The following is a 22652-nucleotide window of genomic DNA, read 5'->3' on the forward strand; positions in this document are numbered from 1 at the left end:
TCCACCTTATCCCCAGCAAAAGGGATACAAAGGATCCTATACACATCCTCAGGAGTGATAGTCAACTCCCCAACTGGAAAATGAAATGTATTATGCTCTGAATGAAAATGCTCTACCAATGTCATGTGCATTCCATGATTCACATGGATATCGGGTAATCCCAACAGATGAGTCAAGCCGCACAAATCAACATGAGCCTGCTCAACCTCAGATAAATGTCACACTAATGCCATGGTAGGAGGATACACACATCTAAATAACACAGGAGGTAATCAAACCTACAAACAACAAAACCCAACAACGAAGCATCAAAAAAACATTCCACATGAGCCTACAAGAGAAGCAAAACATCATGCAAATCCAACTAAGTCAAATGCAAAATTAAAATTTCATGTTTACACCCTCAAAAATGCTCACTATCTCTCGTACGACAAAACACAAAAACACAGCATCTCATACGAGCCAGGAATAGCTCTAGTATGACAAAACAGGCTAAAACGACAAACTTTTTCACTTCGCATGACAAAAAGGATCTTTTTACAAACCTCTCATACAAGACATGGGTGGCCCTAGAACAACAAACCTAATGGGCTCAAATGACAAAAGACTTTTTACTAGTTTCTCATATGAGACAAGATCCTGTCTCACATGATAAACGAGGACACCCGACCTAAAACATGCGAAAAACTTGAAAAATGCACAAAAAAATTCAAAATTGAAAACACAAACAGGCTTAAGATCGATCACTTACCGCTGGCTCATAGTTTCGAGGTCGATTATGTCTTCTCTGGCGCTCAAATCGATGCTGACAAGTAGGGACCACCATTTTCTTCGCAAAAGGCTTTTTGAATTTCAAACTTGGAGGGTTAAAATGAATTGAAAATGACACTTTTGTCCCATATATAGCCAAAAACCTAATTTTTCAACTTGCTCCGATGGACACGAAAATTGTACCCTTAGCTAATTTGACCGTCCCAATTCCATTTTCAGGATCAAAATCAAAATTCGAGATCATTTTACTAGTCAATTTTAAAATTTGGACCACTTAGCGCTCTTTTCATCAACTGCTCATTCTTTCTTCTAATTTGCGCTCAATTTCTCATTAATTAACGCCGAATCTCAATATAATTTCTACAAGTCAACTTTGCGCTCAATTTTTCTCTAAATTTTAAAAAAAATCTTTTGATTCAATTTGTGCTCAAACAACTTATTGTTGCTAAAAAATTGCCTATCGTTATGTACCCTCGCTATCTTTCGATTTCGCTCCCAAGGGGGCATACTCGTGACCTTATGACCTCACTTTCTTCAATGTCGAGAAAATTTTCAAATCTTCATTGAAAATCGAGCAATATCTTTTTCAACTAAAATCAATCAAATAAGACCTCATCACTAGGGGCATCTCAACTTCATGAATCGAATCAATCTCTAGGTGCATATCAGTTTCATCGCTTCAAATCAAACTAATATGTGTCTTCATTTGAATCAATCTCTTAATGTTAAGGAGTTTCTTTGATCACGCTAAATCTAAAGCAGGTGTTCAATATTCATTTCTTGATCAAGCTGAACAGTTTATCTTCATCATATCTTGATCAATCAAGTTCAAGATCGATTTTTATCATCACTCGCTATGTCTAGATCAATCAAGTTCTAGATTAGTAAGATCCGCTTCTTGATCAATCAAGTTCAAGTTCAGTATCTTTTGTTTTCTATCATTCCTAGTTCAATCAAGTTCGGGATTGGTATCACTTTAATCAGACTTCATTCAGCTTTCTCGCTTCGAATCAAGCTAACACCTCGCTTTTCATCTAGTTCATGATCAATCAAGTTCAGAACTAGCGTCTCCTAGACATCAAATTTTCTTTGAACTAACGTGTTGCTCGCACATTAATTCAAAGAGGGGAAAATGTAATACCCTAAAATTGGTCATCTAAAACATGAGCCCCTAAACTCGACAACATCACCAAGGTCCTAACCAAAGGCAATTAAATCAATCTTGAACACACAATTAATTCTAAAATCATTAAATGTCACATGGCAAAATTAATCAACCAGTATTAATTAAATATTTATTTAATTAATTAAAACATTCCAAGAAAATCATTTTAAACAAATATCTTATTTATTTTAATTAAATATCTTTTGCATATTTAATTAAATAAATTAATTTGCCATCAAATTAAGAAAGAGGAATTAATTTTAATTAAATAAATCAATTGAGCACAAATCTTCAAAAATGGAAATAAATTAGAAAAAAGGAATTAAATGACCAAGAAAGAATTAAAAATTTGAGAAAAGAAATCAATTGGAGATAATCTTGAAAAACAAATAAAAAATTGATAAATAATCTCAAAGAAAGCAATTAAAATAATTAAATGTTAAAATTGAATGAAATAGAGAATAAATCGATTTTTTCTTGATTTTATCTTAATTTTAGTTCAATTTCCTTTAAAACTGAGAAAAGCATCCAATCACATCAATTCACCTGGATTGTGCTTCCTCTTGGAAAAACTTGACCGCTCGTCATCTTTTGATCTTAGTTGTTGTTTTCTTTCTGAATTTTCTATAAATTCAGGCTCATCTCTCATTCAAAAAATCCTAGAGAATGTATTGTTATTATGCTAGTTTTGCTCTAGGTTCATTGCATATTAGTTATTTCACATATTGCATACATATTTAGATCATTTATCTCATTTATTTCTTAAATCTTGTTAGATTAATATTGCATCCATCTAGCATTCATCATGTTCATATAGATAAAATCCTTCGTCTTGATGTTGTCTAGTCACTGGTATTGCTAAATAATCTGAGAGCAATCTTATACTCGCATCTTTTGTTGGCATTATAACAGACAAGGAGAGATTGTTGGCATTTCAATAAGGATATTGAGATGGTTGTTGATGATTATGGATAAAACTGATCAAGGATGTTTTACTGTCTTAATATTATTATTTTGTCATTGATGACAAGAAATTGATTTTCTAATTCAGTATGATGTTGCCATATCTTAAGAAGTATGATTTGATGAGTATAAAGATGTCGGTAAAAGACACAAAAAGAATATGATGAATAAGGGGAGAAATAAGTTATTCAATGGGCAACTATTACCGAGTTAGACAATGATGAGATCATGATGTTTAGATTGTTTTGATATCATACTTATGTTATTGATTGTAAGGTTAATACTATACTATGTTACCGAGCAAAGAACCTAGTCGGTAAACCCTAAGGTTATCGCTATCGGTTAATGAAGGTGAAATGTCTACCGAGTGAAGTTTAGTATTTATCGAGTTGCAACCGAGTAATAATAGAATGCATTAAATGATTACATGCATTATTTAATGAAGGAAGCTGATGAGCTGGCTATGATTAAATGATTGGTATGTCGTGAATGAAGTTTGTTAAAGAATCTATGGCAAAGGAAAATCGGCAGGAAGATCTACAGCTCAGATTGAACCGCAATACCCTAGCACAAGTTTCAAGAAATGTATGCAAGTTCCAAGGTGGGGTAACATGTTTTCAGATCGGCGAATACAGTGAACCTGGACAAAGTTTGAAGATCTGATGGCTATGATTGATCATGGGAAATGTGATCAAGGAGATTAAGCGGTTGGCAAATAGTTTATAAATAAGGAACTGTTGTTAAACAATGCATGCGGGCAAGTGTATGCATAGGGATGCTACATAGTGATTACCGAGCACTGAAGCTTGAAGACCTATTTTGAATAACAGAGTATAGAGCCCAGCAGATGGACAAGATTAGTTCTATGTCTATATTGTATTGAACAAATAAGAATCTGCTTTAGCATTTTAGATGTTAAGTTGCAGATAGATTTTTATTACTGTTATTTTGTGAAGTGACAGAAAATCTCTTAACCGAGTGGACTTAACAGTCTTATTTGTAAAACCCTCTAGCAAAGTGACATTCTAATTGAGTGTTTGAAATCCTTTAACAAGGTCACTTCTAACAAGGTGAAGATCCTAACAGATCTGAGGGAAATCCCTTAACCGGGTCACATCTAGCAATGTGTTTGTAATCTTTAATAGGATTTGCTTTTAACCGAGCATACTCTAGAAGAGTATATTTCTTAGTGGGTCTGAAATCTCACAATGGTTTTTCCCTATTTGAGTTTCCACATTAAATGTGGTGTTATGAGTGTTATGAGTGTTATGATGTTTATATGCTTTTGAGTTTGCATGTTTAGTAGTTTTGGATATATTACTGAAATATATGTTACCGAGGTTGAATCTGATGTTTTTATGGAAGATTAAGTTTGTATGATTCACCCCCCCCCCTCTCATCTTATTTTCTTGGCATCTGTACTTACATTAAGTATAAGAACCATCAATTGGTATCAGAGCTTTGGACTCTGAAAGAAAAAGTTTAAAGGTACTTGAGGAAAAGATCCAAAGATGTATAAGAGGGATGCACTGAAGCTGAACAAGTCAAGTTTCTCTACATGGCAGAAAAGGATGAAGCTGCACCTATCAGGAGTTGGAGAATATGTTGTATATTATCTGGAGAATGATTTCATCACACCAAACACCTATCCATTGACAATGGAAGAGATAAAAGCAAAGCAAGCACATATTCAAGCAATGATTGAAATAACATCTACATTGACCGATTCAGAGTTTAATGATCTAGAAGACTACAATGATGCGAAGGCAATGTGGGACAAGCTCATATCTATGTATGGAGGAGATGAACATGTTCAAAGAGCAAAAGTGGATAGTCTAAGAGGACAACTTGAATCTATGAGGATGAATGAAGGTGAGAACATAACCCAGTACAGTATAAGACTAAAGGAGATTGTCAATCAAATCAAAGGAGTAGGCAGAACCATTGAAGAAAAGGACATAACAAGTAAGTTGTTAAGAACCCTTCTACCAACTTATGCAATCCAAGTCTCTACAATCAATGAATTGAGGTCTGTAAAAAATATGCCAGTTTCTTTAGATGCTACTATTGGTAAGCTACATGCATTTGAGTTAAGTAACTTTGATAACAGTGGGTCATCGGTAAATAAAGTTGAATCTGCATTTAGTTCTTTTCATCTTGATGAATCTAATGATTACAATGAAAGAAAGTATAAGTACTCTAAAGGAGATCACAGTGGAGCAAGTGAAAGATTTTGCAAGAACATGGAGGAAGTACACAAACTATATGAGGAAATCAGAAAGCAAGAAGAGTTTGAAGCACTTTTAGCCAAAAGGTTGTCGAGAGGCAAAGGTAAGTATGAAGGAAAACTACATTTGAAATGTTTCAATTGTGATAAGATAGGACATATGGCTTCTAATTGTCCTGACAAAGAATCTACTAAGAAGAGATATTACCGAGATGATAGACAGAAAGATAACATTACAGAGGACACCGAGACTTCAGAAGAAGAGATAGAAAGTCATGTTTAATAGCTGATGAGGAATCCAATGATGATAAATCAGATGAAACTAATAGTGAGGAAGTAGTTTATGTGGCTATCAAAGATGGATCAGATGAAGAAAGGTATGAAGAAAAAGCCCTAATATCTCACATAAATACTAATGATTCTTGGATCATAGATAGTGGATGCTCACATCACATGATAGGTGATAAACACAAGTTTCTTATGTTAGAAGACTATGATGGAGGCTATGTAAGATTTGGCAATGATGCACCATGTCCGGTAAGAGATAAAGGATCTATAACACTTCTTGACAATGCAAGATGCAATGATGTTTATTGGGTTGAAGGTTTGAAATACAATTTGTTGAGTGTAGCACAGCTAAACAATACAGGATACCGAATAGAATTTCAGAAAGGAATTGTCAAAGTTCATAACAAGAATGGAAAGTTAAATGGTATCGAGACACAAACAAAAGGTAACACATTTCACCTTGACTCAACTTGGAATAAGTGTCTATATGCAGAGATATATGATACTTGGTTATGGCATAAAAGGTTTTGTCATGTAAATTTTGATAATCTGATCAAAATAAGCAAGAAGCACCGAGTAAGAGGTCTACCGAGTCTTGAAAAACCTGAGAAAGCTATGTGTCGAGGATGCCAGATGGGTAAAATGACAAGATCAAGCTTTACAAGTAAGTCTTACACTTCTAAGGGAATTTTAGATCTTGTGTACACTGATCTTTGTGGTCCTATTAAAGTTCAAAGTTATTATGGTGATAAATATTTCATATTATTTGTGGATGATTACTCAAGGATGATGTCAGTAATGTTTTTAAAAGAAAAATCAGAAGCTTTTCAAATGTTTAAATGGTACAAGGCAAGAGTTGAAAATGAAATAGGAAGACAACTGAAATGTCTTAGATCAAATAGAGGAGGAGAGTTCACATCTAATGAATTCAACTTATTCTACAATGATCATGGTATTAAAAGACAAGTCTTTGCACCAAGAACTCCACAACAAAATGGAATTGTTGAGAGAAGAAATAGATCTATTGTGGATTGTGCCAGAACCCTGATGATTGAAAAGAAAGTGCCACAAACATTTTGGAGAGAAGCAATAAGCACAGAAATTTACACCCTGAACCGAGTACAACTGAAGAAAGGTACTTTGAAGACACCATATGAAATCTGGTATGACAAGAAACCTAATGTAAGTTATTTTAAAATCTTTGGAAGTAGATGCTATGTACACAAAGATAATAGAAATGGTAAGTTTGATCAGAAAAGTGAAGAAGGAACATTTCTTGGTTATTCTTCTAGAAGTAAAGCATTTAAATGTCTGATCAAATGTGAAAATTGATGAATTTGCAGAGAGAAATGATGAAGGAAACTCCAAGAATGAGAAGATTATGATGAATTTGTCTATGTTCAACCAACAAGTCTTACCGAGAGAACTGTTGAAGAAAATGAAGAGAATATCTAGTTACTGAGTGATGAAGAAGATCATACAGAGCCTACCAAGCCTATATTAGCCAAGTATGTCAGAAGACATCATGCATCAAGTTAGATTATAGGAGATAAGGATGATCTAGTGATGACAAGGAACAAACTGAGAAAGAACACATGTCTGATATCTGAATTTGAACCAAGCATAGTGAAAGAGGCATTTAACAGTGAAGATTGGATAAATGCTATGATAGAAGAGATTGATCAAAACAAGAAGAATGACACATGGACACTAATCCCAAGACTGAAGGACAAAAATGTAATCGGTACAAAGTGGATTTTTAGAAGCAAGCTGAATGAAAAAGGTGAGGTCATTCGAAATAAAGCAAGACTAGATGGCAAAGGTTATGCTCAAGAAAAAGGAATTGATTATGGTGAAAATTTTGCACCTGTGCCTAGACTAGAAGGAGTAAGAACATTGTTGGCATATGTTTCTTACAAAAATTTTAAGGTATATCAAATGGATATCAAATCTGCATTTCTGAATGGTATATTAGAAGAAGAAGTTTTTATTGAACAACTTGAAGGATTTGTTGAAAACGAGAATGAAGATCAGGTATGTAAATTGAACAAAGCTTTATATGGTTTGAAACAAGCACCTAGAGCATGGTATGAAAGATTGCACTCTTATTTAATCAAGATTGGTTTTATAAGAACAAGTGAAAACAACAATATGTACATGAAGAATGATGAAAATGGAATACTGATCTCAGCTGTATTTGTTGATGATATTATCTTTTGTGGAAATGACTCTTTATGCAAGAACTTTGGAAATGAAATGAGCAAAGAATTTGAGATGTCATTAATCGGTGAGATAAAGTATTTTATAGGTTTACAGATACTGCAAATGAAAAATGAGATTTTCATTACTCAATCCAAGTATATAAAGGAAATCTTGAAGAAATTTGGAATGGAGGATTCAAAACCAGTAAGTACTCCTATGACTACCAACTATAAACTATCAAAGAATGATGAATTTGCATCTGTTGATGAGACACTTTACCGATCCATGATTGGAAAGTTGCAATATGTTGTTCACAGCAGGCTAGACATAGCACATGTAGTATGTATAGTTGCAAGATTCTCTCCAGATCCTAAGGAAACACACATGACAGCAATCAAGAGAATTTTTAGATACTTGAAAGGCACTAAGGATTATGGCTTAGTATATCAGAAAAGAAATGATTTTGAATTAAAAGTTTATACTGATGCTGATTGGGCAAGCAACATTGATGACAGGAAAAGCACAAGTGGAGGAGCTTTCTTTTTAGGAGAAAGACTAGTGAGTTGGCTTAGCAAGAAACAAGGATGTGTTTCACAGTCAACAGCAGAAGCTGAATACATTGTTGTAGCATTGAATTGTAACAACATAGCATGGATCAAACAACTATTGGAAGGTATAAATGAGAAATTTATCGAGCCAGTAACTATATTTTGTGACAATACTAGTGCCATTAACATTTCAAAGAATCCTGTTATGCACTCTAAGACAAAGCACATCTCTATCAAATATCATTATCTTAGAGAAGAAGCTCAAGAGAAGAAAGTGGTGTTGGAGTATGTTAGCACAAAGGAACAAATAGTAGATATCTTCACCAAGCCACTGCCAAGGGACACTTTTGGGTATCTCAGAAGTAAGTTAGGGGTCCTACCCCTATCTTCTACTCACTGACCGAGTTCGGTGAAGGCATCAATTCAATGACTATACAAAATATCTTTAGGAGTTGATGCTGATTTACACACTTTAGGAGGTTTTCTAAAGGTGTGCAGGAAACAAATACAGGGAATAGGAATTGAAGACAAAATGCCTAGACCGAGACTAAATTGACACACAACAGCAGGAAATCACTTCAAATAGGAAGAAATTATGTTTTAGTTCTTTATTTTTTTTGGCATTGTTGTCAAAGGGGGAGAACACTGAAGAAAAGAAAAAGAAGACTGAAGAGAAAAGAAGAGAAGACTAATGTATGGGGGAGAATTTTGATGATAGAAGGAGAGCATTTCAGCATTTCAGAATCTCACAACAATCTGAATCAATTAGGTCAAATCAATTGGTTTTTCCATCAATGCCAAAGGGGGAGATTGTTGGCATTATAACAGACAAGGAGAGATTGTTGGCATTTCAATAAGGATATTGAGAAGGTTGTTGATGATTATAGATAAAACTGATCAAGGATGTTTTACTGTCTTAATATTATTATTTTGTCATTGATGTCAAGAAATTGATTTTCTAATTCAGTATGATGTTGCCATATCTTAAGAAGTATGATTTGATGAGTATAAAGATTTCTGTAAAAGACATAGAAAGAATATGATGAATAAGGGGAGAAATAAGTTATTCAATGGGAAACTATTACCGAGTTAGACAATGATGAGATCATGATGTTTAGATTGTTTTGATATCATACTTATGTTATTGATTGTAAGGTTAATACTATACTATGTTACTGAGCAAAGAACCTAGTTGGTAAACCCTAAGATTTATCGCTATCGGTTAATGAAGATGAAATGTCTACCGAGTGAAGTTTAGTATTTATTGAGTTGCAATCGAGTAATAACAAAATGCATTAAATGATTACATGCATTATTTAATGAAGGAAGCTAATGAGCTGGCTATGATTAAATGATTGGTATGTCGTGAATGAAGTTTGTTAAAGAATCTATGGCAAAGGAAAATCGGTAGGAAGATCTACAGCTTAGATTGAACCGCAATACCCTAGCACAAGTTTCAAGAAATGTATGCAAGTTCCAAGGCGAGGTAACACGTTTTCAGATCAGCGAATACATTGAACCTGGACAAAGTTTGAAGATCTAATGGCTATGATTGATCATGGGAAATGTGATCAAGGAGATTAAGTGGTTGGAAAATTGTTTATAAATAAGGAACTGTTGTTAAACAATGCATGCGGGCAAGTGTATGCACAGGGATGCTACATAGTGATTACCGAGCACTAAAGCTTGAAGACCTATTTTGAATAATAGAGTATAGAGCCCAGTAGATGGACAAGATTAGTTCTATGTCTATATTGTATTCAACAAATAAGAATCTGCTTTAGCATTTTAGATGTGAAGTTGTAGATAGATTTTTATTACTGTTATTTTGTGAAGTGATAGAAAATCTCTTAATCGAGTGGACTTAATAGTCTTATTTGTAAAACCCTCTAGCAAGGTGACATTCTAATTGAGTGTTTGAAATCCTTTAACAAGGTCACTTCTAACAAGGTGAAGATCCTAACAGATCTGAGGGAAATCCCTTAACCGGGTCACATCTAGCAATGTGTTTGTAATCTTTAACAGGATTTTCTTTTAACCGAGCATACTCTAGAAGAGTATATTTCTTAGTGGGTCCGAAATCCCACAGTGGTTTTTCCCTATTTGGGTTTCCACGTTAAATCTGGTGTTATAAGTGCTATGATGTTTATATGCTTTTGAGTTTGCATGTTTAGCAGTTTTGGATATATTACTGAAACATATGTTACCAAGGTTGAATCTAATGTTTTTATGGAAGATTAAGTTTGTATGATTCACCCCCCCCCCCTCATCTTATTTGCTTGGCATCTGTACTTACATTAAGTATCAGAACCATCATCTTTTAGAAGGCAATGGGTTGATTTGTTATGGTTTATTATTCATTGATTATATCTAATTAACCATGCATGTAATGACTTGATTGAAGTGTTGTGTCTTGCAGATACAGATTCTTGGTTCACTTTTCACACACACAGGAAGATTGTCTAAAGATTTAAGGTTTTGGTGAGTGATTTCATGAAAAACAAGGCAACTGGAAGCCAAAAGGTTGAAGCATTTATTACAACCTAAAATTAGGTTTTCAAATGTTTAAAAGGCATTTCAAAGGTTCATTATTCACAATGTGATTAAGAGAAGAGTGCAGAGTAGCAAAGAAAAGAGATTTGGCAGCCTAAATCAAGCTTGTAGCAATCTTAAAGTGATTTCTTGCACCCAGATGAATCAAAATGTATTTATCTATTTTGTGAAGCTATCTATTTTCAAACCCTAAGTTCGAAATGGAATCTACGTCTAGAATTTCTTCTCCTTTGGTTGTTGAGATTAAGGATAGGGAAAGACCAGTTTTTAAGAAACACCCTTTCAATTCTATCAAAGACGATCCGAAAGGAGCATTTCCCTCAATTACCTACATTTTTCTTCATAACACAGATATTAGGGCATACATCCACTGTGATTTTGAGGAACTCGATAGTGCTGACATGCTATCCTTGTACAACAAGCATTTGGCAGACAACTTAGGAAACCTAAAACTGGAATATAAGATTCTTCAAGACAAGGGTTTCATGCAGTTCTTCCATTTCCCATCATTTGATGAAGCAGAATGGATCTGATAAATATTGAGAAGGGTCCATGATGATTTCATGTGGCTATATAGGCCCCATAATATCACCAAGTAGGCGATTCAAGTCGTAACATGCCTATGTGCAACTAGTGAAGTACCTGGTCTAAGGAAGGTGTCAAATAACACTGTGATAGCCACTAGCGGTTCAAAGTTTGACAACAGAGAAATGACTATCAATGACATCTTGGAGCATGATGTTAGATTTGCATCAATGGTAGTTGGTTACAAGGTCTATCAATCAAGTAGGCAGAACTCGGTTTCTGGTACTGTAATATTTTCAGCCTATCAGATCCTGAAATAAGATAAAGGTATGATTTATGTGAAGTTCTTTTGAGTGAATTGTTGAGTAAATTAAAGAAGATCAAGCAAGATAAAAAGAAAACCTTCAAGTTTGGTTCCCTTATCATTTGTTTAGCATTATACTTCCTAAATGAGATCCCGGGTATAAAAGGGAAGGTCCAATGGGCCTATGATAAATCAGTATCCATGCAAATCAAATAAGGGTTGTTGGGAATTGGTGACAATGTTATGAGGATATCCACATTATGGGGATACTTCAAGAACTTTCAATCCACCATGAAGAGAAGAGAGATAATCCCCAAAGCCATAATGGAGAAGTATGAGAAAACAATTTGTTTTATGGTAGATAAGTATTTATGCCTGATGGAGGCAGTAGAGCCAAGGACAGTGTGGATCATGCCCATGGGGTATGAGATCAATGCAGACACACTTGAGGTATTTGCATAGCATATATTGAGTCAACTTGTAGACAAGAAGGAGCCAAGATTTTGTACCTTTAAGGAGAAAGAACCTAATCCTGCACTGATAATTCTTTGAGCTGGCAAGAAAGAGAAAGATTGGGAAGGAAATGGAGGTTGTTGCAGAATAGATAGGATTGATAAAGGAGGTTGTACAGAGGGAAAGAGCTCAAAATATATAGAGAGAAGAGGATCTAATCAAGCCACTACCCAAACCGGAAAACCCTCCTAAGAAATCCAAGGCAAAGTCTAGCAGATCTGCACCTCTCCCTGGAGTGAAGAAACAGGTACCTCCACCCAAGCCCAAGCCAGCAATATCATCTGGTGGAGTTGAGAAAAGGAAAAAGGAGAATCCTTCTAGGGAGTATGTGGCAGTTGAGGAGGAGACAAAGTTGGATGAGAAAGTCTGAAAAATTAAGAAGACTACTACTTATGCTAGAGTAGTCAAAAAGCCATTTGGTGATGCTCCACCCTCTGAGAAGAAAAAGACTCAAGGGGGGCCATCTGAAAAATCCTAGAGTAAGAAAGAAGCAAAAATGTGAGACAGATGAAGCTTTGGAGTCTGGTACGGTTAATTTCATCCCTCCTAAATCCTTAGAAGAAATCAAGAATGAAATTATAAAGGATGGAAATCTGAATAATCTTTCTATATACTATGAGAATGTTGACGACAAGGAGCAAAGGGAAATTGAAGAAGCAAATGTTCAGTACATGAATAACTTCAGTAGAGCTCTAATTGAACTATCATCTGAGATTCCTAAAGATTTATATGACATTTTGGATATTTAGACAAATGTTGCTTGCAGGAAAGATGAAGAAATGTAAGAGTGTGTTTTAGTAAACACTTGTTCAGTCATATCAAGGGATGAAGTTGAAAGGTTATTGAAGTTAGTAAAAGAGAAATTTGAAAGAAAGAGGAGAATTAACAGAATTATCCTTGGTAAAATCGATGAAGTTGCAAAAGAGACAGAGCAAATAATAAAAGACTTCTTGTTAGAATTGAGATATGAGGTGAATCAGGCCAAGGTTGCCACCCACCCAATAGAGCATATTCCTGAAGGCACTTCCAATCCAGAATTAACTGCAAAAGTCTCTAGTGGTCTAAAGGATCAACCATTTGTTGATTCAGTTGAGAAATATGTTGCACAAAATGCACCTACTATAATGCCCGCCAAAATACCCTAGAGAAAATAAGCATTTAACATACTAAATGGAGATCGAAAAGAAAAAAATTACAACAAATGCAACACATAACATCATCTATAATTACATCCATTGACATTAATTGTACGTTAGGAAATAGGAAATCATCACAAGACAAGATAAAAACTAATAGCTCAATCACAAATGCATTCATTGCAATGATCTATCCTAAACAACACTCAATAGAGACATGAAACAAAAGCATTCAAAAGCAAAGAAATTATGCAAACCATAGACACGATCTGAATGCTCCTCCATGCGGCTCTATTGTTCTTCTTTCCTCTCCAAATAGTTGTGGATCTCACCTACAAGTGCACACACAATTGAAAGCAAGTAGACGGGATTCTTGATCAAGAGTACTAGAAGCTTAGATTCGATAGCCTGATTATCAATTACCAATTACCAATTACCAATTACCCTTGATTGATGAAGATCATCCAATTTATAGAAGAATTGGAGAGATGAACAAATTAGCATGATAGTGATTCGAATGGAAATTCAAATCAAGAATAGCAAAATTATGCCATGTGTATGACAAATTGCTATGCAAGGATTTATGACAATTTATGACAATTTATGACAAATTGCTATGTAAGGATTTATGACATGAATTTGAAATAGAAATAGACATTTAGGAATTTAGGAGAAATTAGAAAATTAGGTTAGAAATGATGACTTGGAAATTAGGAATTGATGCAAATTAGGTAAATTAATTAATAATTTCTCATTCATTAATTAATTTACAAAAATAGGAGGAAATTAATTAGCCAATTAAATAAACATTTAATTGTGACAAGAAGACTTAGGATAAATAAATAAATTATTTAACCTAGAGGGAAAATGCCAAACAAGATTAAATGAATAAATCATAAAACCTTGGAAGATGAATTAGCAATGCGAGAATGACAATTAGGTCTTGATGTAAGATTGATTTGATGTCGATTCGATCATGATTTTGAATTGATAAATGACCAGTGTTGATAAATGATTTGATTGAGATTGGTTGACAAAAATTAATGACAAATTGACCAAATTGACATGATTGGAAAGGACAAGGATCGATGACGAATCGATCGCAATATGACAAGATTGACAAGGACAAAGATCGACCAAAATCATGACTGAAGGTTGTTGTCGACAAGACCAAATTCGAAGGCGAGATGATAGAAGAATGACTCGATGCTCGCAAATGATAAAAACCAAGTGCATGACATAGGAGAAATGTTAATGCGATGCAAAAACCTAAAATGAGGCAATGCGCAAATGTTAAAGTATGACCCTGCAAGCGTTGACCATTTTTAGGTGTCTACATTTTGCCCCTCTTTGAGACAATGCGATTTTAAGCATTGTTTCAAAGAACAGTAATGAAAATGCCCTAGACAATGACAATGACATATGCATGCCCCCTCGAGGAATTGGCCGGAAACATCCAGAAAAGAGGCCAATTGATCGATAAGAATGATAGGAGACGATAGGATCGAACGGACTGCCAAGAGTGACGGAAGAAATGTTAGTAAGAAGAAATTAGATAGAGGATAGTTAGAGACGAAGAAAAACTTGCTTTCACAAATGCACATAAGTAGGTGAGAACCTTTATTTAATGTAGCAAAATGGATGCATAGCATCATGGCATGGAAGGCCAGAGCTGAAATGCAACCCTTTTTGCAAAAGACAGACACATCGCAAACAAACAAATATCACAACAAAAAGGAAAAGGACCATGAACCATCCTGGTCACTCTAAATCACTCAGTGACATCATCGAGCAACATAGGAACATGATTGAAGCCAAAGGTAAATCAGTAAAAAGATAAGATGCACAAATTCAAATCAAACAAACATCTTGATCTTCATTGTCAAAAGTTGAAAGTGCTAATAGGACGATCATGCTGTCTGGTTTCAAGACATGTGGTACTTCGTCTAAGACAGGACACAGTCTGGCTTTGAGTATACCACACCCTGTATAAGACTCATGATAGTAAGGACAAATGATTTGGAGGTTGATTGATACGACAATTCGGATCAGTTTGAATGCCTGGTTTGAATAAAAAGTTCATCTGTTTAAGCGTGATTTCATTAAAGCACAGTACGCGATTGCGAGTTGTTTGATGTATACTCAGTGTTTTGTCTTATGCACAAAAGGGATCATTTATTGCAAAATGCGTGATGCCAAAGAAATTTTTTTTTTGGATTTTGAGTTTTTACAATTTTTTTTGTGGTCATTTTTTTCAGGACTTTTTATGACTTTTTAGGGATTTTCATTTTTTTAATTTTTAGATACTGTTTTCAGGACTTTTTTTCAATTTTTTTGCTTGAAGATTTTTTCAGGACTTTATTTGATTTTTTTTTTTTAAGAGATTTTTTTCAAGACATTTTATGATTTTTTTATGATTTTATCTCAGGACATTTTTCAATTTTTAGAGATTTTTTTCAGGACATTTTTAAATGTTTTTGAGATTTTGCCCCCAGTGTCTAGCAAGGAAAGGAATATGACAGGTGAATAAATAGGCTTGCTGAAATGATGGTGGATAGATGGAAGACAAAGGCCTTTTATCATGGAGACAATATAGATGCAATTTCCAAGGGCTATTGCGTGATGGGACAAGAGACTGGATATGACAATGTAAAGCAGTGACATGGCATGAGGGACATGTCAAGAGGTTTTTGAAACCATGTTTAAATTTTGCGTCCTTATGTCAGAACAAGATCAAGGAATGAAAAAGAGTGTATGGATAGTGATAAGATATGGATAGGATAAGCAAGACCAAGAATGGATAAGGGACATGGAATGAAGGTCGAGATTGGCTAAGGGATAGTGGCAGAAAGTTGCAATAAGACAGGGAATATGGATGAAAGGTTATAATAAGCAAATGGATAAATACCAAAAGCTATGATGGATTGAAAGCCGCAAACAAGATGCATGATGCTCATGAAGATCATCAGCCTTGTCAAGATCAACGGTAGAAAGGGAAACTGGACATGAGGGACAGTAGGATATGAAGGGTAATGACATGGTATGATAGGATAATGAAGGGCAATAGGATATGAAGGAGGAAACCTGCCCCCAAGTGTGATGTGCAAGAAGTTCATAGATTACGCATGATGCCTATTTGCCAGGTTTTCATCATGGTACTTGCCCAAGGTGCCTGTTTGCCAGGTTTTCACCAGTGGACGAATTATTTTTCTTTACTTTTTTCTTTTGTCTCTCTTTTTTTTTTTTTTTTTTTTTTTTTTTTGATTTTTTCAATAGAAGATGGACACATGATAGGGGATGGAAGAAGGACTCAAACGTCTTTTTTGTTTGGATAGTAGCCTTGAAATAAATGGACCATGACCTTTAAAAGTATGCTCAAAGACGTTGGTAGGATAAGGACATGAAAATGAGATGAAACTAAGGCAAGGATTTATGCAAAGGATTGAACCAAAGGGATGGAAGGATGGAAAATATGCATTGGATAATGGATAGGGTATTGGAAGAATTGTTCTTGAGTGGATAGAAATGTTGGCAAGATCGACATTGGCACACACCTTGAGGGGTGATGGGCTGATGGAGGAAAAATGTATTTTGGATATTGAGATTTGGATGGAGGAATAGCTTGCGATTTTGGGACATAAGGGCCCAAAATGGATGAAGAAGGTGATGAAGGAATAGACTTGGAAGGTTTGGATGGAGGAATAGCAACTTTGGATGCCAAGTTGGATGTTTCTTTAGGCTTTTGTGCTTCAAAGAGCTTCTTAGGGATCCACATGGTTTTTGATTTTTCATGCTTTTGTGGTTCCTTGGAGTGCATTGCTTGCACAAGGGATTTAGGAACCCATATAGATTTTGACTTTGCTTTATTTTTCTCAGTGGGCCTTTGCGGCCTTTTGGATATTTCTTTTTCTTTATAGATCAATTTGTTCTTTGTTTTGACATGTCGATTATATTGGACATGTTGATCTTTGAATACATGTGGATTGCTAGACTTATGACTTTTATACTTGGCATGCCAATTACTTGAAAGAGGGAATGAATGTCGGTGTGGATGGGAATGATATGGAGGCATGTGGGATGGATGGAAGGTTCTCCAAGATGTGTGCCTTTTCTGACCTTGCCTAGGAGATGGAGGGATATAGGGACCTAGAATGGATGGAAGCGATGATGGGGAAGGTGGACATTTGGATTTTGACTTTGAAGGGATACCAACGCCTTGAGTGTGAGCTTTGTAGCCATGACCATTAGTATATTCTTTGATATGGAGGGGTTCTTGCTCATGAAGGTCTACTCCTTTGCCTTTATGAATATCTTGACTTGTAGGATACTCTTTTCTTTGGGAAGAAGATGCGAGTCCATTATGAGGTGGATATGATATGAGAGAAATAATGAGATCTTGAAGTGGATCGGATTGCACCAAAGTGGAAGAACCCATTATGCATGTTGAGGGTTCATGAACATCTTGCACTAACACATTAGAATCATGAGGGGGATTAGGATCATGAGAGGGACTAGGATTGTGTAGTGGACATGGTTCAATGATAGGCTCTTCAAGAGATGGAATGGGAGAAATAATGGGATCCTCAAAAGAAATGTGATCTTGGAGTGGATATGCTGGATTAGGACGTGGAGATGGAGGAACAAGTGGATCTTGTGGAGGATTTAAAGGAATAATTTGGTCTTGTGTTGGAAATGAATTTGGAAGGATACTTTGATCTTGACAAGGAGGAAGATCATTGGAATCCTCTTTAAAGGTGCTTTGCTCTTGACTTTCAATGGGATCATCAGAAAGGATGGAAGCGATATCTGGAATGTCAATGGGATTTGAAAGGACATTTTTTTCATGAAATGGAAGGGGATCATTTGGGATTGGATGGACTGGGATATCTTGATCTTGCTTGGGAAAGGGAGTGTCAATAGGACTTTGGATAGGATGGACAAGAATAGGGGAATCATCGTGAGTGTCTGGGAATATGAGATCCTGGTCAACAATTGGATGGGATGATAAGGTTTTAGGATCTTGATCTTGATCTGTTTCAAGACACATTTCTTCATGCTCTAAATTATCCTCTTGACATGGGGTTGGACTTTGGATATGCATGGAGGATTCTGGCAAGGGTTCAATATTTTGACATGAAGGAAATGCACTTTGAACATTTGTGATGGATTCTGGCAAGGAATCAATGCTTGAACATGAGGAAGAGGGATTTTGAATGGGGTCCTCTAAAACAGGTAATGGCAATAAAGTGCATGGTGGCATTGGGTCTTGTATTTTTGAAACATGACAAGGATGTGCATCATGAATTGGATTATCTTGGCAATAAATTATGGATAGCTCTTGGATAATTGCATCCTTGGGTGTATTGTTTGATGAGGATAATATGGAAGGTTCTTGTGAAACTTCTAGAGGTGTAGGGATAGATGCCACTGGAGAGTCCATTTGTTTGCGGGGAGATGAGGCATTGCTAGACATAGTTGTATTATCTTGATCTTCCTCAAAGAATTCACTTGGTAGTTTCCTTAAGAGCATTGCAATAAAGCCACCTTTCTTTCGAGGTTTTGACATGATTGGATCTGGAATTTGAATTTGTTTTTGGTTTGATGTCATGTTTTGATATTGGACTTGGTTTAATTGTTTTGACATGTTTGAAACTTGGGTTGGTGTGTGCTGCAACCTTTGTTTTTGAATGTTTGGCTGTGGTTGTTGACATTGATATTCCACCATTGGTTGAACCATTTGTTGACATTGTATAGTTGGTTGGACATATTGTTGAAATTGGACCATTGATTGCGTTGGTTGAATATGTTGGACAATTGGTTGAACCATTGGTTGTATTGGTTGAAAATCAGATTGATAGTAAACACCTTCTTGTTCTTGTTGTGGAGGCACATAATGTTGAAATTGATGTTGTCTCTTTTCTTGAAATTGTTTCATCATCTCTATTAGGGAGAGGAGAGCTAGTATGTCTGATCGTTCGATAAGAGACCTTACATCAATTGGCTCAATCTTTGGATTTCGACCTGGAAGTTTTCGAAACATTTTGGACATTTGTGATCTATTCTTCACAATGTTTTTCACTCTTTGTTCCAATATCTCCTCTTCTTGAGCTAGTTTCTCCTCTAGTTTTTGTATTTGGAGACTTGTTTCATCATAAAAAGTTTGATCAATATTGCCTTGTTGTTGGGTTGGATATAATTGTGATTGCCTTGGATTAAAATTTGATTGCATTGTCGATTGATACGTCAAACTTTGTTGCATCATTGGTGCTTGGAACCTTGTTTCAATAGACATGTCACTATGCAAATGCTTTATTTTTGGAAATTTTCAAGGATAATGTATGATATGCAACTAAATGCAAACTAGATAAATGAGAATGCAATCTATGGCAAGAATGCAACCTATGTTTTTGTTCTTTTTTCAAGATTTTGACAAATTTTTGAAATGCAAATCTAAAAAGAGACCCTTAGGAAATTGAAATGATGACTAGACCTCAAAGGACAAAAGGACCAAGTGACAAAAGGACAAAATGACAATGTCTCCCCTATATGCTTGGATACTAAGCTAGGTTTGACCAAATGACATTGATGACAAAAAGACAAAAGTTTGATAAGGTCTAGACTTCCTAACAATGACTTAGGGTTTATCAAAGATTTGGATTATTCAAGTATGACAAAACCTAGTTTTTGAGACTATATGCGAAGGGACAATTAATATGCAAGTGACCCTAGTATGATATGATAATGACTTAAGCTTAATGAAGAGACTTAGGGTATGAAAATATGAATGTATGATAATGGTATGACTTTGATGCAAGAGGACATATGCAAATGGATGACTCTTATTGATATGCAAAGGAATATGACTTAGGTGAAACCTAACCTTGGTACTTGACAATGACTTTTGCAAAATGCAACCTAGGATGAACTTAAATGTAAGTGACATGAATGTTGAGACAAGATTTTGAACAATGTTTGCTAACCATGCTTGAAGATGAGTTTTGAAGATTTGTTGGACCTTTGTTGGATGAATGTCTCTTGTGTTTAAACTTATGTTGGATCAATTTGTTTTTCTTTTTAAAATGGGATGCAATTCAACTTTTGACAAGCAAAGAATACAAGATATTGCAACTTAGACTCAAGACAATCATGCTCATTTCCACATTTCTTATGGTAGACAAAGACATTAGGTACTTGAGAGGTAGACTCATTATGGGATTCAAGGAGAATACATAGATGCTTGACCCCACGGGCTCCCCTCCACGGCACTCACTTCTCAAGGCAGCCAAGCATCAGTCCCCATGGAAATCTCCCCATGGCGAACTTAGTATCTCTTCCAAGTATCTGAATTTGTCCTTCTCAAGCAACTAGAAGGGTTTTTGGCCTCTAAAACAAGGTGTGTAGTAAGGATTTCTGTTAAGCGTTACTCCTTGATGTCACGCAAGCGTGATTGAGACATTAAGCCCATCAAGATACCAAACAAATGTAGTTGCGCAAGCACGATTTAGACCAAGAGGCCCTACTTAGATGTTGATATGAGAAAGAGTCCAAGGGTCATCACTTCCCAAGTAACTACAATTCCCACGTAACACTTCCTTCAAAGCTTTCGCTCATCGGGTATTTTTTTATAGTGAGTTAGAATGCCAAGGAATTCTAGCCGTACTCACTTTGGGTCATTCCCTTCTCACGATTATCACTTGCTTGCAAAAGCAAAGTGGTCGGGAAGGCAGGCCCTCTAAAGGAGACACACAATCAAGGACACGAGCATGGTATCGAAGATCTGGATTTCTGATCACCCTAAAAGGATGAGAGCATACTTTCCTACTCCAATGTCACACTCAACAATCAAAGCAAAAACATGTTCATTCCAACCTATTTAGAAATCACTAGGTGCCTAAAACATTAATGACAAACACCAAGTTTAGTTGTTTCTCCAAGGCAACTTGCAAAACCCAAGTTAGAAGTTTAATACGCTTATTCTTTGACTTTCGAATCTGCACAAAGTGTGTTAGTAGTTTGTTTTATTGTCTTTACCATGTGTATGCCAAGATTCTGCATAGATAATTAGTACCAAAATCCAAAGCACAGAAAACAGAATGCAAAAACACAACAAATTTCAAGTAAACACTGCATTTTTTACCTTTGTTCTGGACTTTACACAGGCGCGGAACTCATGACACAGGCACAGAACCCATGACACAAGTGCATAATGTCACCTACACAAGCATAGAATGCTTAACACGGGCACAGGTTGCTTCACACAGGCGCAGGAGTCTCCAGAATACCCTGCACGACCCTGTTTTTGGGTTTTTTGGCCTGCAAATCAACTTGAGAGCACTCAAAACACCATAAAGAGGTTAGAAGGTTAGTGATTCACGTCGGGTTCACCAATTAATGTACATTAAGAAATAGGAAATCATCACAAGACAAGATAAAAACTAATAGCTCAATCACAAATGCATTCATTGCAATGATCTATCCTAAACAACACTCAATAGAGACATGAAACAAAAGCAATCAAAAGCAAAGAAATTATGCAAACCATAGACACGATCTGAATGCTCCTCCATGCGGCTCCATTGTTCTTCTTTCCTCTCCAAATAGTTGTGGATCTCACCTACAAGTGCACACACAATTGAAAGCAAGTAGACGGGATTCTTGATCAAGAGTACTAGAAGCTTAGATTCGATAGCCTGATTATCAATTACCAATTACCAATTACCAATTACCCTTGATTGATGAAGATCATCCAATTTATAGAAGAATTGGAGAGATGAACAAATTAGCATGATAGTGATTCGAATGGAAATTCAAATCAAGAATAGCAAAATTATGACATGTGTATGACAAATTGCTATGCAAGGATTTATGACAATTTATGACAATTTATGACAAATTGCTATGTAAGGATTTATGACATGAATTTGAAATAGAAATAGACATTTAGGAATTTAGGAGAAATTAGAAAATTAGGTTAGAAATGATGACTTGGAAATTAGGAATTGATGCAAATTAGGTAAATTAATTAATAATTTCTCATTCATTAATTAATTTACAAAAATAGGAGGAAATTAATTAGCCAATTAAATAAACATTTAATTGTGACAAGAAGACTTAGGATAAATAAATAAATTATTTAACCTAGAGGGAAAATGCCAAACAAGATTAAATGAATAAATCATAAAACCTTGGAAGATGAATTAGCAATGCGAGAATGACAATTAGGTCTTGATGTAAGATTGATTTGATGTCGATTCGATCATGATTTTGAATTGATAAATGACCAGTGTTGATAGATGATTTGATTGAGATTGGTTGACAAAAATTAATGACAAATTGACCAAATTGACATGATTGGAAAGGACAAGGATCGATGATGAATCGATCGCAATATGACAAGATTGACAAGGACAAAGATCGACCAAAATCATGACTGAAGGTTGTTGTCAAAAAGACCAAA

Source organism: Cryptomeria japonica, chromosome 6 (genome assembly GCF_030272615.1).
Source record: "Cryptomeria japonica chromosome 6, Sugi_1.0, whole genome shotgun sequence".
Lineage (NCBI taxonomy): Eukaryota > Viridiplantae > Streptophyta > Pinopsida > Cupressales > Cupressaceae > Cryptomeria > Cryptomeria japonica.